Below are 14,611 nucleotides of genomic sequence, written 5' to 3'. Positions count from 1 at the left end.
GAGAGGGGGAGCAGGAGAATGACGCAGAAGCCGCTGCAGCCTAGACCAGAAGGGGAGCGGAGGGAGAGCTGTGAATGGGTCCAAGGGAAGGTCAGCTCATTGCAAATGGAAAAAGTATATTCCTCCTTGGGTAGTGAGTCCCCTGTCCCTGGACATGTTTAAACTGAGCCCAGACCACAACGTGACAGGGCTATTACAGAGGGGACTTGATAAGGCGGACCACAAGGCCAAGGTTCTGGGTCACCTCCTCCGGGAAGCCTTCCCGGACTCCCAAGGCTGGGTTGGCAGCCCCCAGGGCATCCCACATCACAGCACTGATCCCAGGTCATAATCATCAGTTTCCAGATTTCCGTGCCCTTCCCTGCCACGAGGGCAGGGGCCACTCTGCTCCTCTCTGGATTCCCGGCACTCAGCAAAGAGCCTGGCTCGCAGTAGGACCGCATACATCACTTCCCCTTCCTTCCTCATCCTTCTCTCCCCAACACCCCTTCTCCCAGGTCTTTCATCTCTGTATCCCCAACGCCCAGCCCAGATACTGGCATAGAGTAGGTGCTCAGTAAATGCTTCTTGAAATGGATCATCTCTCCAGTGGATCTAACACACAGTAGGAGTTCAGCAAATGTTCAGCCCTTCCTCTCAAGAGCGTAGTCAACAACAGTGCAGGAACACTTGCTGGGTGCTTTTTTCGACCGCTCCTAAGAACCTGAGGTAGGGCTAGTGTCATGTTTATTTTGGAGGCCTAGAAAGGTGTGGGTATTTGCCGGGGCCGGCCGGCTGTCAAATAGCAGAACAGGGATTTGAACTCAGGCTGTCAGGATCTAGCACTGGACTGTGTGGCCTTGTTCTGAGGGCCCAGCTGCTACCACCACTGTTCCTGGCACATAGGAGGTGCGGAGACCGTTCTGTAGTGGGCCCCAGAAGGACAAAGTCACCCCCAACCTGGCTGCCACGGGGAGCACCAGCCTGATCCCACTCTCCTCCCAGGCTTGGGTCTCCCTCCCACCTGAGTGGGCCAGGCTGTCCCAGGGGGCCGCTGCCAGCCCAGGCCTGCCCAGGCCCACCGCCCACACAGCCTTCCCTGAGCCGCCAGCCGGCGGGCAACGTGGCCTGCCCCGGGGGACTGAGCCTCGGCCGCCGGGCAGCCCAGACAAAGGCCGGCAGCGTGCCCGATCCCCTGGCACTTGGGCTGCTGCCGCCTCCTCCTCCTCCTTCTTCTCCTCCTCTCCCTCCAGGGCCCGGGCTGGGGGCACTGGCAGAGGTTGTTTTCGAAAAGGAGGTGGAAGGAAGGATGAGGAGCCCCAAGGGCAGAAGCTGGAGCAATTAGAATGATGGGCGGGAAGCAGGGCAGTCCTGCAGGGCCGAGCAGCCCAGAAATCAGGTGGGTGGGGGGCTGGCGAGGGCACAGCCTGGCAGGTCTGGCTCCTCTCCCTGCCCCCACTCAGGCACCCAGCAGGCGCCAATCCAGGTCTGTTGAATAATGACCACTCTCGGTACTGAGTGCTGTCAGGGTGGGGCCCTGGGCACACGCATCACTGATCCTCCCAATAAGAGACAGGGCTTCGAACCTGCCCGGAAGAGAACAGGTATGGAGATAGCTATTAATTATCTCCCCAATTTAGCCAAGAGGCAACTGAGGTTCTGAGAGGCAAAATGACTTGTCTAAGGTCGTACAGTTGGAAGTGCGGCAAACAAACCCTACCCAGACCTATCTGATTGCAAAAGCCCACATGCTTCCCACTGCCCTGATTGTCTCTTTACAAATAATTAATTAATAATAATAGTGGACACAACAATTCGTCTTTATTGAGCATTTAACATGTGCCAGGCACTGTGCCTAGGGCATTGTCTGTATTAAGTTATTTAATCCTCACAACAACACTATGAAGTAAGAACTATTATTGTGACCATTTTACAGACGAAAAAACCGAGGCCTGGCAAAGTAGAGTAACGTGACCAAGATCAAACAGCAAGTAGGGTTTCGACCCAGCCATCTGGAGCCTGCACAATACACCACCGTTCTATCCCGAATGGATGGATAGAGGGATGGATGGATGGACGGTGGGATGGACAGACTAATGAGTGGGAGCTCTGCCCTGTGTGCACCAGGCCTATGGCTGGGCACCCAGTAGGTGCTTGGCCAGCAGTAGCCATGACAACGCTGTACTTTCTCCTCTAGCCCCTGCCAGAGGGGCCTCATGTCCCCAGCAGGGCTGGAGCTTGGGGGCCGTGGGCTGCGTGCCCGGGCTGCTGGGGCCGCCCAAGCTCCCTCGCTGAGCCGAGCAGCGGCATGACGGATGTGCCTGCCACCGCGGGGAGCCCGGGGTAGAGCAGTTGCCTGGAAACAGGCTGCTCTGGCGGCCCACACTCAGACCTTTGTCACCATCTCAAGGACCTTTCTTTCCTCCTCCTTTCTCGCTGGAGCCAGACCCGGCACGCAGGTGAGAAGCTGCAGCCAATGCCACCAGCAGCCCCCATCATGGGGGACCCACAGGGGGGCCAGGGCCCCAGGTTGGGGAGAGGGAGGCAGATGCGGGAGAGACAGGAGAGCCTGTGGCGGGGGAGACCGAGCTCTGTGGGCGGCCCAGCCAAGGCTTGGAAAAATCCTGATGCCGGGATGCTTCTCTCACTGGCTTTATTTCTCCCAGCTTCTCTGACAAAAAAATGATTCTCAGTCCTTCTTCTAAATGGTGCAATACTGGAAGCATCAGCTTCTAGAGCTGAGGGTGGTTCCCGAAGAGATCCGGGCAGGGCTGGGCCTCTGGGGGGCCCAGGGCAGGGGGACAGGTGTGGTGCCCCCGCACAGCAGGCACTAATTGGCTCTCGTGCTGGTGGGCCCTGACAGGGGATTAACTGGGCGCTGGGGGAACCGGCTGGGGACTGGGCCATGCCCCAGCCAGGGCCCCACTTGGGAACAGGGGTGTGGAGGAGCTAAGAGCAAGGACTCTGGGGCCAGACCAGCCTGGGCTCAATTCCAGCTCTGCCCCTTGGGCAAATCATTTCTCTTCTCTGTGCCTCAGTTTCCTCCTCGATGAATGGGGAGGGGCTGCCTAAAAGGGCAGTTGTGAGAATGCAATGATATATAACCTCTACAAAATACCTAGCACATAGCGAGTGCTCGATGAAAGATCACAGGGAACTTTTTGCTGAGATGCCTCAGGGTGCCCGGCCCCAGGCATATCATAAGGACGAATTCATGCTCATCCCAAGCATTCAGGGAGGCAGGAGGTCTACAGCCCCCTCGGACACACACAGAAGCCGAGGTTCCCGAAGGGATGGGGTTTGCCCAGGTCGGACACCCCGGAAGATAAGAGGCCAGGCTGACTTCCACCCCTGTCAGGTTTCCAGTTTGAACAACCACTATCTAAACCTCCCTGACTAAGGGGGCTGCACCTTGACTTTGCAAATCAGATCTCAAGGCTGCCTGCCTCAAACCTTCCTTGTCTCCCCAGTGCCTGGATAAAACCCAGGCTCGTTCGCTGGGCATTTGAGATCTCTGTGATGTGGCCCTACTCACCCCAGCTTTGAAGTGTGCTTCCTGCCTCTGCAAGGCTGTCTCCTCCGCCTGGGATACCCACCCTCCAACTCGGCTCCTTGCTGAGTCTTGGCCCTAAGGTACGCTCTTCCAGAAAGGCTTCCCAGCCCAGCACTCCCCAGGCCAAGCCAGGGACCCCTTCTCCTGTGCTCTGTTCACCAACACCCCTCTGTCCCATAGGCCCGGAAGATCTCCTCCATGGAATCTGGGACCCGAGGGGAGAATGCACCTGGCCTGGCACCCAAGGCCACACAGTCAGACCCTATCTATCTCCCGAATCTCTGCCTCGCCTCAACCTGCCACAGTGCCCGGCTGCAGCCGATGTCCTGGGCCACCAGCCTTACAGCCTCATGGCCCCAGAGCAGGCTGTCTATCCATTTGCGTTCCACTCCTCTGCTCACACAGAACCCCCACCGCACTGTCCCCAGGCTGCTCAGCAGCCCCCTGGCCCGCTGAGTCCCGTTCAGACCCTCCGTTCAGACCCTCCCTCCTCTGGAGCCCTTTCCTGACCACCCCAAGACAGGCAGCCCTTCAACCCAATTTTCCCAATTTTCCCGCAGGAGTTGCTGCTGCCCCCCTCCTGTGTGTTCCTGAGGCCTGGGGAGGGAGGGAGAGATGGGGGAGGGAGAAAGGGAAGGGGTGGGGGGAGGGAGAGACAGGGGGAGGAGGAGAAAGGGGAGGGGGAGGGAGGAGGAAGAGGGGGAAGGAGCTCCACCTTTGTTAGGCCCTGTTCTAGGCACATGACCACACAGTATCTCAATTATTCCATCGCTTAAGGGAACAAAAAGAGGCTCAGGCTCTGAGAGATTAAGCTTCTCTCTTGCTAAAGGCCTAAGGCCTAGCTGGGCTTCTCCAGCTGCCTGTGACACTGAGGTAGCACTACACTGTCCCCAAGGGTTATGGCTGGCCTTGCACTCCTTGTATTCGCCACCTGGGCCAGCACAGGCCCAAGGCAGTGACAGTAGTAACATGACTCGCTGATTACACTGAGGTTCCGGGCCCCAAACTCACACAATCTAAAGTTCAAGATGAGGAAACTGCCACCCAGAGAGGCAAAGCGCCTTACGCAGGTCACCCAGCCAAAAAGCCACAGAGCCAGGATCTGAACCCCACGATCTAAAGGCCATGATGTCCCGGAGCCCAGGACATCGCCTGGCCTCCCAGCCGAGCTGACACTAGCCTCAGGCAGCTGTAGCCCCAATTCCAGCCACCAGGTCCTGAGCCTGTCCCCGGCGGCCACCTGCTAATTAGCTAGGCGGCTTCTGCTTGCTCTGTGGCTGCTTTGGAGCAATTCTCCCAGGAAAGGCCGAGCTTGCAGGAGCAGGAAAGGTACTCGTAATCTGCACAAGAGGCGACAAAGGGCACAAAGGCATCCTTGGCTGCCCGGCGCAGCCTAAGCTGGCCTCACATCCATGTCCCAAGACTACCTGCCACTCGCCACCACCACAGCAGGCTCCCTGGATGTCTGCTGTCAGCAGGACACATCCACACAGAGTCCCCATCCAGTCTGGGTCACCCGGCCACCCCCCAGGAAGAGCAAAAGTGAGCATTAACATGGCCCCAGCCATCCTTTCAAGCACTGCAGGGAGGGGTGGACAGGAAGCTCAGCAATTTCAAAACCTGCCACCCCTGTGCGCGCCCCTCGCTCTCTGGGCAATCGGCATGGCTGCTCCCTGGACCTCACAGCAGCTCGAGGGGCGATACTGCTCTCAGCCCGATTTACAGGTGAGAAAACTGAGGCATGGGGAGAGGAAGCGACTATCCAAGGCCACCCCCCTAAGAAGTGAAGGGGCCAGGATTCACATTCAGCCTGTCTCACACTACAGTTTGTGCTGTTTCCACCCTGCCCTAAGGTGGAGGTCATCCAGTTCCAGTCTCCCATTTTGCCACTGAAGAAACGGAGGGCAGGAGGCTACATTATAGAAAAAGCATGGGCTTTGGAGTCCCAGCTCTGCTCTCATGGCCTGTGTGTTTTAGGACATAACCTTTCCTCTTTGTGCCTCAGTTTCTTCATCTAGAAAATGGGCCTAGGGGGGCTTCCCTGGTGGCGCAGTGGTTAAGAATCCGCCTGCCAATACAGGGGACACGGGTTCGAGCCCTGGACCAGGAAGATCCCACATGCTGCGGAGCAACTAAGCCCGTGTGCCACAACTACTGAGCCTGCGCTCTAGAGCCCGCGAGCCACAACTACTGAGCCCGTGTGCCACAACTACTGAGCCTGCATGCCTAGAACCCGTGCTCTGCAACAAGAGAAGCCACTGCCATGAGAAGCCTGCGCACCGCAAGAGTAGCCCCCGCTCCCTGCAACTAGAGAAAGCCCACGCGCAGCAATGAAGACCCAACGCAGCCAAAAATAAATAAACAAAAAATAAATTAATTAAAAAAAAAAAAAAACGGGCCTAGGAACCCCTGAGCTGTGTGGGCACTGGGCAAAGGCTGTCTGGGGCCTTAAAGGCACTAAATGAGGATGGGCTCCCTGACGTCCCCTGCAAAGGGTCAGATGGTGAGTCCAGTGCCCACAGTGAGCTGATGCAGGGTGGGGCTAGAACCCGCATCCTTGAGCCCCACGAGATGAAGGTTGAGGCTGCAGCAACTAAAGAGCAGAGAACGACTGGTCTGCAGGGCCCTCCATCAAGGGTTAGGAGGCCAGACTGTGGCCAAGAAGGTGGGCCAAGGGAGGAAGGGGTCCCCCTGCACAAAGCCTGCCTGCCAGTCCCTGCCTGAGCTATGACCAGGAATGGCCAGCGCTGGGACTAGGTCAGGCACACCTGGGTCCAAACCCCGGCTCCCCCCACCAGCTGGGCACACCCCTCCCTGAAGCTTGGCTTCCTCATTCGTAATGCAACCCCCCCCACCCCGTTCCTCCCTCCCCAGGCTGTCCTGATGCTCAGAGGCTGATCAGGTCGGGCGTCTGGACAACAAAGCACTGGGGGCCAGGCTGCTCAGAGTCCAACCTGGAGACCCAGCCGGCCCTGCCCAGGAAGGCCAGACACCGGATGGACAGACAGGCCGAGTGGACAATCACATGAGCCCAGACCTCTTCCTCTTCTCAAGGACCTGCCCGACTCCGCCCGCCTGTGGCCTGAGCTTCCCCATGCTCTGGGCCTTTCAACATCCTTACAACAGACCTCCCGACCCACCAAGCCATGCCTTACAAAACCTGCTCGGGGACCACAAATCTGAAAGTCGCTATTGTTGCTTGGTGCGGGTGATGTGTGCGCATGTGCACGTGCGCGCGCGCGCGCGCGCACGCACACACACTCGTGGTGTGGTGGGGGGTGGGATGGGTGGGCTCTGCACAATCTCCACTCCCTTGGCTCCCAGGCTTCCCTGAGCCAGGAGACCCATGTCTTAGCCCTCCATCAGCCCTGCCTCACTGTGACCTTGGGCAAGTCACCCTCTTCAGGCCTCAGTCTACCCCTCTCTAAGTCGGGGCTATTATTTCCTGCCCCCTTTTCCTCATGGAATTCTTAGAAGACTAAAGTAATACGACAAATTCCCAACAGCTGTGAAAACAGTTTGAAATCATATAAATGTTAGGTCTGGCTTTAAACATATATTGAGCACCTCCTCCAGGAAGGCCCAAGGCTGGGCACTTATACACGTGCTTCCAGGTGTGTTTCCTGCAAGTCCCATCCCATCAACCCTGACAGACAGACACTGTAGCCTCATTCTGCAGATGAAGACACTGAGGCGCAGAGAAGGATTTGCCTAAGGTCACATAGCCGCAAAGCAGCGGACCCAGGATTTGAACCCAGGGCCGTCTGATTGTCAGTCATGTGGAGCGACGAGGAGCATAGCGTTCTCCTTTCTAAGCCCTCACAGGCCTTAAAATTCACCCTTTGGGTTGAAGAAACAGGCAGCAAGGCCCCTGCCCCAGCCCCATCCAGGAGGCTGGCATCACCAGCGCTCCCCAGGATGGGCTACAGGGGCTCAGAAATAATTGTGTCCTGTGGCCTAAGGTCCTGAGAGGTAAAATGTGGTCTTTTGATTCCTAAATACAGGGGGTGGGGGGAGCTGTGGACACTGGCCTCCTCACTCTTCCTCAAATCCTCCAGACATACTCCTGCCTCACGGCCTTTGCACTTACTGTTCCCTCTACCTGGAATGCTTTTCCATCAGATACCTGCCTAACTTGCTCCTGCACCTCCTTCAGGGCTTTGCTCAAAATGTCACCTTCCCAGCGAGGCCCTCTCTGACGCTCTGATTAAAATTCCATTATCTCCCACTCCAGCACCTCCGATTAACCCCACTCTGCTTGATTTTTCTCCAAAGCATTTGCCAGCATGTGATAAGCTGGGAGCTTTCCTTGTTTATTACGTAGTGTCAGTCTCCACTAGAATGTCAGCTCTCCGAGGGCAGAGTTTTTCATTTGTGTCTCCAGAGCCTGGCACAGTGCCTGGCACAGAGCACCTGCTCTGTATATATTTGAACAAATGGATAAAACTGAGGCCCAGAGAGGGACAGCGGTGGGCCCTAGGCTACACAGGGAGCGCAGAGGCAGCATCTGTGTCCAGCCCTTCTGCTCCCAGCACCCACCTTCTGTCCTCTCTCTTCACTGTCATGGGATTACTTGGGTTTGCTAGAACTGGGGGTGTAGGAGCCTGGGTCCCAGAGGCAGGGGAGTCAGCAGCGGGTGGGAGAAGAACAGCCCCTCTCCTGGGGCCTGCACAGGGGAAGCAACAAGTGGGTGTGTGTGTACAGAGTGTTCATCCATCCAGGGGCCCCTGGCTCCCCGCGTGCCCCTCCCCATCCCACACCTGGAGGCAGACTCCGAACTGAGTCTTTCTCTCTTGCCTCCTGATTAGGGAATGGGGTCTCCCCCTGGAAACATCAACTGCTCCAGTGAGGGCTGGGGTTCCTTGACCTTCTGGTGGCCTCCCTGGAGGTTCTTCCCTTTCACAAATGAGGTGCTGAGGGCAGAGGAGCCAGGGCATCATTTGCCCAAGCTTGTTGGGGCAAAGCCTGACCTCCAACCTCGTTCAGGCAAGTCCAACTCATGCGCTCTCCCTAGCACTGGGCCCCGTGCTAGGTGCTGGGTTCAGGAGGCAAGAAAGGGACCTGACAGTGATCACAGTGAGGGGGAGCTGCCTGCTGGAAGTGGCAGGTGGCCATGGCTAGGAGCAGCTGCTGGTCAGCCTGCCTGCCTGGGTTCACATCCGGTGCCGCCCTTGGTTCACAGGGGGCCTCAGGCAAGCTGAGTAAGATCTCAGTGCCTCACGGGGTGGTTGCAGGAGCCCAGAGCGCAAACACACAGGAAGCATTTAGAGCAGCCCAGCATCCAGTGAGCACTCAATAAATGGTAGCTGACACACCACCCACCTCACCATCACTGTCACCGTTATCACCACCAGCATCGTCACCACCATCGTCACCACCATCACCAGTACCACCACCATCACCATCACCACAACCATCCTCACCACCGCTACCACCACCATCACTACCACCACCACCACCACCATCACCGTCATCATCCTCACAACCACCACTGCTATCACCATGTCCTGTAGCATCTGTCTCCCACAGTGCATCCTGAGCTCTGCCAGGGCAAGAGCCACATCTGTGAGGCTCACCACTGCACCCCAGGAGGTTCTCTCTAAGTTGTCAATGAGTAAATGAGTGAATGGATAAATGAATGATGAAGAGGCTTTTATGGAGAACAAAGCAGCTAATACAAGGAGGAGACTGTTGGATCCATTCCTCCAGCCCCCACCAGCCCCCTCCACCTCATTTCTGTAGCTTCTGCTCCCATTTGGGCTGTTGTGCCCTAGAACCCAGAGCTTCCCTGGGCCTCAGACTCCAGTCTCTGCTCACATTGCACCAGACTCGATTCCCTAAAAGCCTCCCTCCCCATGTTCCCCTGCTCTGTAATACTCAGTCACTCCCACCACCTGAGAGCTGGCATTCTGGGGCCCCATTAAGGGACCACCCAGCCACATCTCCTCAGCCCCAGACCTCCTTTCAGGCCAGCTTCTCTTCCCCTCTTCCCACAGCTGTGTCCCTGCCCCACCTAGGCTTCCCAACATGGCCAGGGCAAGTCCAGACGCCTCCATGGGGGGCTTGGAGCCTTCCCTGACCACCTGCTGACCCTGCCAGCCTTCCTCTGGCTCTCTCAGCCCTAGGACTGGAGAAGCCTGCTTGTTGGGTGGGTCAGACAGCCCTTGATGGGATCCTGGCCGGCAAACCAGCCCTCATGTAGGCCCCATAACAGCCCTGGTCCCCCATTTTGCAGAGGAGGAAACTGAGGCACAAAGAGGAGAATGAAAAGGTTAGAGGCATTCATTTAACAAATATTTTCTGAGTGAATACCATGCACCAGGTGCTAGCAGGGGGTCCCTGGGACCTGCAGAGATCAAGTCTGTCCTATTCGCCACTCCCGGTACATAGTAGGTGCTCAGTAAATCTTTGTGGAATGAATGAACAGGACCTGGTACACGGCAGGTGCCAATCAAAGTGTGCTCAGCAAATCGGTGAATGAATGCACCAGGGAATGCAGCAGGGAGCAAGAGAGCACATACCCCTGTCCTCATGGAGCCCAGAGGAACAGACACAAAATACAGCATTAGTCAGTTATTGATAAGCGCTTCATAGTTGGAGCAAGGGGCTTGAGAGTGATGTGGAATAAAGGGCGTTTTGGAAAAGCAGTCAGGGAGGGCCTCACTGAGGAGGTGACATGTCAGCAGGGCCCAGTGAGGGCTGGGGGACAGCCTGGAGGCTAGTGTGGCCGAAGGGCAGTGAGCAGAAGCCCAGAAGGTGGAGAGGGGCAGAGCTGGGGCTTGTGGGTCTTGGTGGCTTTTGCTCAGACAGTGATTGGGACCCACAGAAGGGTTTGAGCAGAGAAGGAGCAGGGTCAGGTTTACCTTTTTAATACTGCGCTTTGGCCGCTGTGTAAAGAGGAGAAAATAGGAAAGACAATGAGTGTTGTTGCTGGGGAGGGGGTGACAAGAACTGGGGTGGGAGGGGCTGAAGAAAAAGGCCCTGCACACTCCCCCACCCCCCCGAGTTCTACTTCTCTGGGAAAGGGGGAGTCAGAGGAGCCAGACGTGGGGGCAGCAGGGCTAGCTTGGGGACACCAGGCAGAAGTGGCCCCCTTGAGCTCAGCAAGTCCACCACAATGGGGACAGAGGCCCAGCTGCCTGAGCCAACCAGCTGGATGACACGTCAGGCCCTAGGTGCCCCCTGGCCAGCAGCTAGTGGAGGTACCTGGAACTCCCAGCTCTGGGAGGGCAGAGATCAAATCTGTCCTATTCACCACTCCTGACACATAGTAGGTGCTCAGTAAATCTTTGTGGAATGAATGAACAGGACCTGGTACACAGCAGGTCCCAATCAAAGTTTGCTGATTGAATAGGTGAATGAATGGATTGCCTGCACCCCTGTATTGTTTGCTGGTGGTTTCTCACCTTTGTCTGAGTTCCTTAAAATAACTGCAAGGCTCTGCCAATCACAGAGTCTTACTGTGAGCCAGACCCCTGCCTCCGTTTCTTACCAACAACCCCACAGAGCAGGTTCTATTGCTATGCCCATTTTACAGAGGAGGAAACTGAGGCCCAAAGAGTTAATTAATTTCCCCAAGGTCACTCAGCTACTCAGCAGCACTTTAATACCTCCCAAATTGGGATCTTATCAATGACACCATCAACTCACTTGTAAATCCCCTGCGGGCAGAAACCTGAAGGTGGTGTTCTTATCAACAGCCCAATGGTCCATCACATCTGAGGCGTTGCCCTGGCTCCTCACCGCAGCCTGGTACCACCTTCCTGATAAGGAAACCAAGGCTTGGAGCTGGGAACTTTTTCAAGAACCTTAGGGGTGAGAAGTGGCAGAATCCCCATCTTCTGGAGCCTGGCCCAGGGCTCTCTCCACAGCCCCTTCCTCCTTCCTGTCCCCGCCGCCACCTCATGTCTCCAGCACAGGGGCAGGAGATGGAGTCCCTGAACCACAAGCCCTGCATGGGTTGGTGGCTAGTTCCGGGGGTCCAGCCGACGACGTAAAGTCCCTCCACATCAGAGGCTTGTCTCAATATGCAGGACCATTGGGATGACCTCTGGGCTGACCTCTCACCTCTGCCTCTTCCTAAATGGGCAGAAGCGATGAAAACTGACCTTCAGGACCTGCCAGGGGAGCTGGGCATTTAAACTGCACACCCAGTGTGCGTAACTACACTTGCACAACAGTAATCACAGCGGTAATAGTAACAGCAACAGCAGCAGAGACAGCCCGTGCTCCCGGAGCACACAGCCATGGGCCCTGCCCTCTGCTAGGCTTTAGGAGCCTGGTCCTCACAACAGTCCAGAGAAGCAGTTCCTATGACCTATCACCCCCACTTTTTAGATGTAGAAACCGAGGCACAGAGAGGTGGAGTAACTTGCCCAAGTCACACAGCGAGTATATGGCAGGTTCAGGATTCAAACCCAGGTAGGCCAGCTCCAGAGCCAAGTATATCAGGGAAGACACATAAGGGGCTGGACCCCTCTGGGCAGGGGAACTAGGTGGAGGGGTGGGCTGGGCACTTCTCGCTGTTTGGAGGCTGCTGTTTGGTGGTTGTTTCGTTAAGTCAGGTGTGTGTATTACCTTAAAAACAAACTTCTCTTGTGCTCCTTTGCCCACAGCGCCCCTTCCCCATCCTGGGAGGCCTATCCCCTCCTCTGCTGTTTCATGGCTTACCTCCTCGTAAGAGCCCTCCTGAGTTCCTCCCCAGCCTCCGTGGGTGCCGCCCAGGCCAGGCACTGGCCACCCACACCCTCTCAGGGCTGCTGGCAGCTGCCTGTGACCTGGTCGTTGAGCCACGCCTTATGTCATGCTGGTGGGCACAAAGCTCCCCAGCCTGAGCTGGGTGCAGCACGCTGGCTGGCTGGCCGGCCGGCCGGCCGGCCGGCTGGCTGGCTGGCTGGCTGGCCGTGGGGTTCCATGCCGCAGCCTGGCCCTCCCCAAACCACAGAATCCCTCGGTGACCCCCGAGGGTCAACTCTACCAGTAGATCCCATTTGCGCCTAAGCAGTGTGTTCCAGAGTCCGCACACTCTGCCAGACAGACTCACGCCTGCCTCCCCATCCTGGGAAGAGCCACTGTCCAAGCCCGTGTAATACCACAGGGGACCCCATGATCCTCATCTTACTGTCAAAGAGGATGGGTGATTTAGGGAGTAAAGGACATGACACTTCTCCACCGCATGGGCTCAAGTCCCTGCTCTGCCTCTTACCAGCTGTGTGGCCTCAGGCATGTTACTTAACCTCTCTGAGCCTCAACATCCTCATCAGCAAGATAAGGATCATGGGACTTCCCTGGTGGCGAAGTGGTTAAAAATCCGCCTGCCAGGGGCTTCCCTGGTGGCGCAGTGGTTAAGAATCCACCTGCCAATGCAGGGGACATGGGTTCGAGCCCTAATCCGGGAAGATCCCACATGCCACGGAGCAACTAAGTCTGTGTGCCACAACTACCGAGCCTGCGTTCTAGAGCCCAGGAGCCACAACTACTGAGCTCATGCGCCACATCTACTGAAGCCCGTGCGCTCTAGAGCCCATGCTGCGCAACAAGAGAAGCCACCGCATTGAGAAGCCCGCACACCGCAATGAAGAGTAGCCCCGGCTCACTGCAACTAGAGAAAGCCCGCGCACAGCAACGAAGACCCAACACAGCCAAAAATAATAAATAAATAAAAATAAAATAAATTTATATAAAAAAAAAAAGAATCCACCTGCCAATGCAGGGGACAGGTGTTCGATTCCTGGTCCGGGAAGATCCCATATGCCGCGGAGCAACTAAGCCCGTGCACCACAACTACTGAGTCTGTGCTCTAGAGCCCGCAAGCCACAACTACTGAAGCCCGTGCACCTAGAGCCCATGCTCCGCAATAAGAGAAGCCACCTCAGTGAGAAGCCCGCGCACCACAACAAAGAGTAGCCCCCCTCTCGCCGTAACTAGAGAAAGCCCGTGCACAGCAACGAAGACCCAACCCAGCCAAAAATAAATAAATTAGTTAATTAATTTTTTTTAAAAAAAGATGAGGATCATAATGGTAGCCATGTTTGGACAAGCACAAGGAGGCATGTGCATAACGTGTTTAGCAGAGCGCCTGGCATTTCGCAAGCACTCAACAAATACTAGCTGTGTCATGACTGTCATTGTTTGTGCTCAGCAGCAGGCACTGACTGAGAATGTATCTCAAATGATCACCACAACAACCCTAAAAGGTAGTTGATATCACTATCCCCATTTTACAGATGTGGAAATGGAGGCTCAGAGAGGCTGAGATGCGTCCAAGTTGCACAGCTGATTGATAAGACAGGATTTGAACCCAGGGTTCTCTACCCTGGGGAGCACACCCACTCTTAGTCCCATAATAGGCAGCCTGGACTCGGGGAAGCCCACGGCCCCTCTCGCCCTCATTCCCTGACAGCCAACTGCTGACTGGACCAGCAAGACTTCTGGTCTCTCCTTCCCACCTGCTTTGGCTCAGCACCTTCCCTCTGCCCTCTGGCTTCCATCAAAGCCTTCTCTCATCCAGATCTGGGGGTGGGGGGTTTGTTAATCCTCGGGGCAGACCCAGCTGACCAGCGCTCCTCCTAGAAGTCCTCCCCTCCAGTTCCCTGCATATTCCTTTCTGCCTCTGTCCTCTCCCTCTTCTGTACCTCTCTGCTCCAGCGTCCACTGGCCCTGCCCCAGACCCCAATCCCTAGCTCTAATTGCCACTGGCCACATCACAGGGGCAAGTACAGAAAAGCTCCTGCTTCCTGTGCTGAGCACTTGACATGGAGTCTCTCTTCACCTCCCCACAGCAACCCTGTGAGATGGGGAATACTACTGGGCCAATTTTACAGAGGAGGAAACTGAGGTTCAGAGAGCAACTTGTTTCAAGGTCATCCAGCTAGTGAGTCACAGCTCAACGCAAACCTGGGGCCAGTCTGAGCTCCAAAGCCCAACTCAGCCGCACGGCTTGAATGGCCTTGTCACAGATTCGCGGGTTATTGGTTGGCTCACAATCATAATCCTAATTATAGCTCCCTTTTATTGAGGGCTTTGTTATGGCCACGCCTTGTACAGATGCTTCTAGATTATAAAATATAGTATACAGTA

General features: G+C 56.2%; 1 protein-coding gene across 1 annotated transcript in view; it reads right to left on the bottom strand.

Moving 5' to 3' along the window:
- NOL4L (nucleolar protein 4 like) overlaps positions 1-14,611 on the bottom strand; it is a 129,622-nt gene that overhangs the window by 103,809 nt on the left and 11,202 nt on the right. The window lies entirely within an intron of this gene.

This window comes from Eschrichtius robustus, chromosome 16, assembly GCF_028021215.1.
Source record: "Eschrichtius robustus isolate mEscRob2 chromosome 16, mEscRob2.pri, whole genome shotgun sequence".
Lineage (NCBI taxonomy): Eukaryota > Metazoa > Chordata > Mammalia > Artiodactyla > Eschrichtiidae > Eschrichtius > Eschrichtius robustus.
The sequence above is the reverse complement of the archived record's forward strand: the minus strand, read 5'-3'. Positions and strand labels throughout refer to the sequence as shown.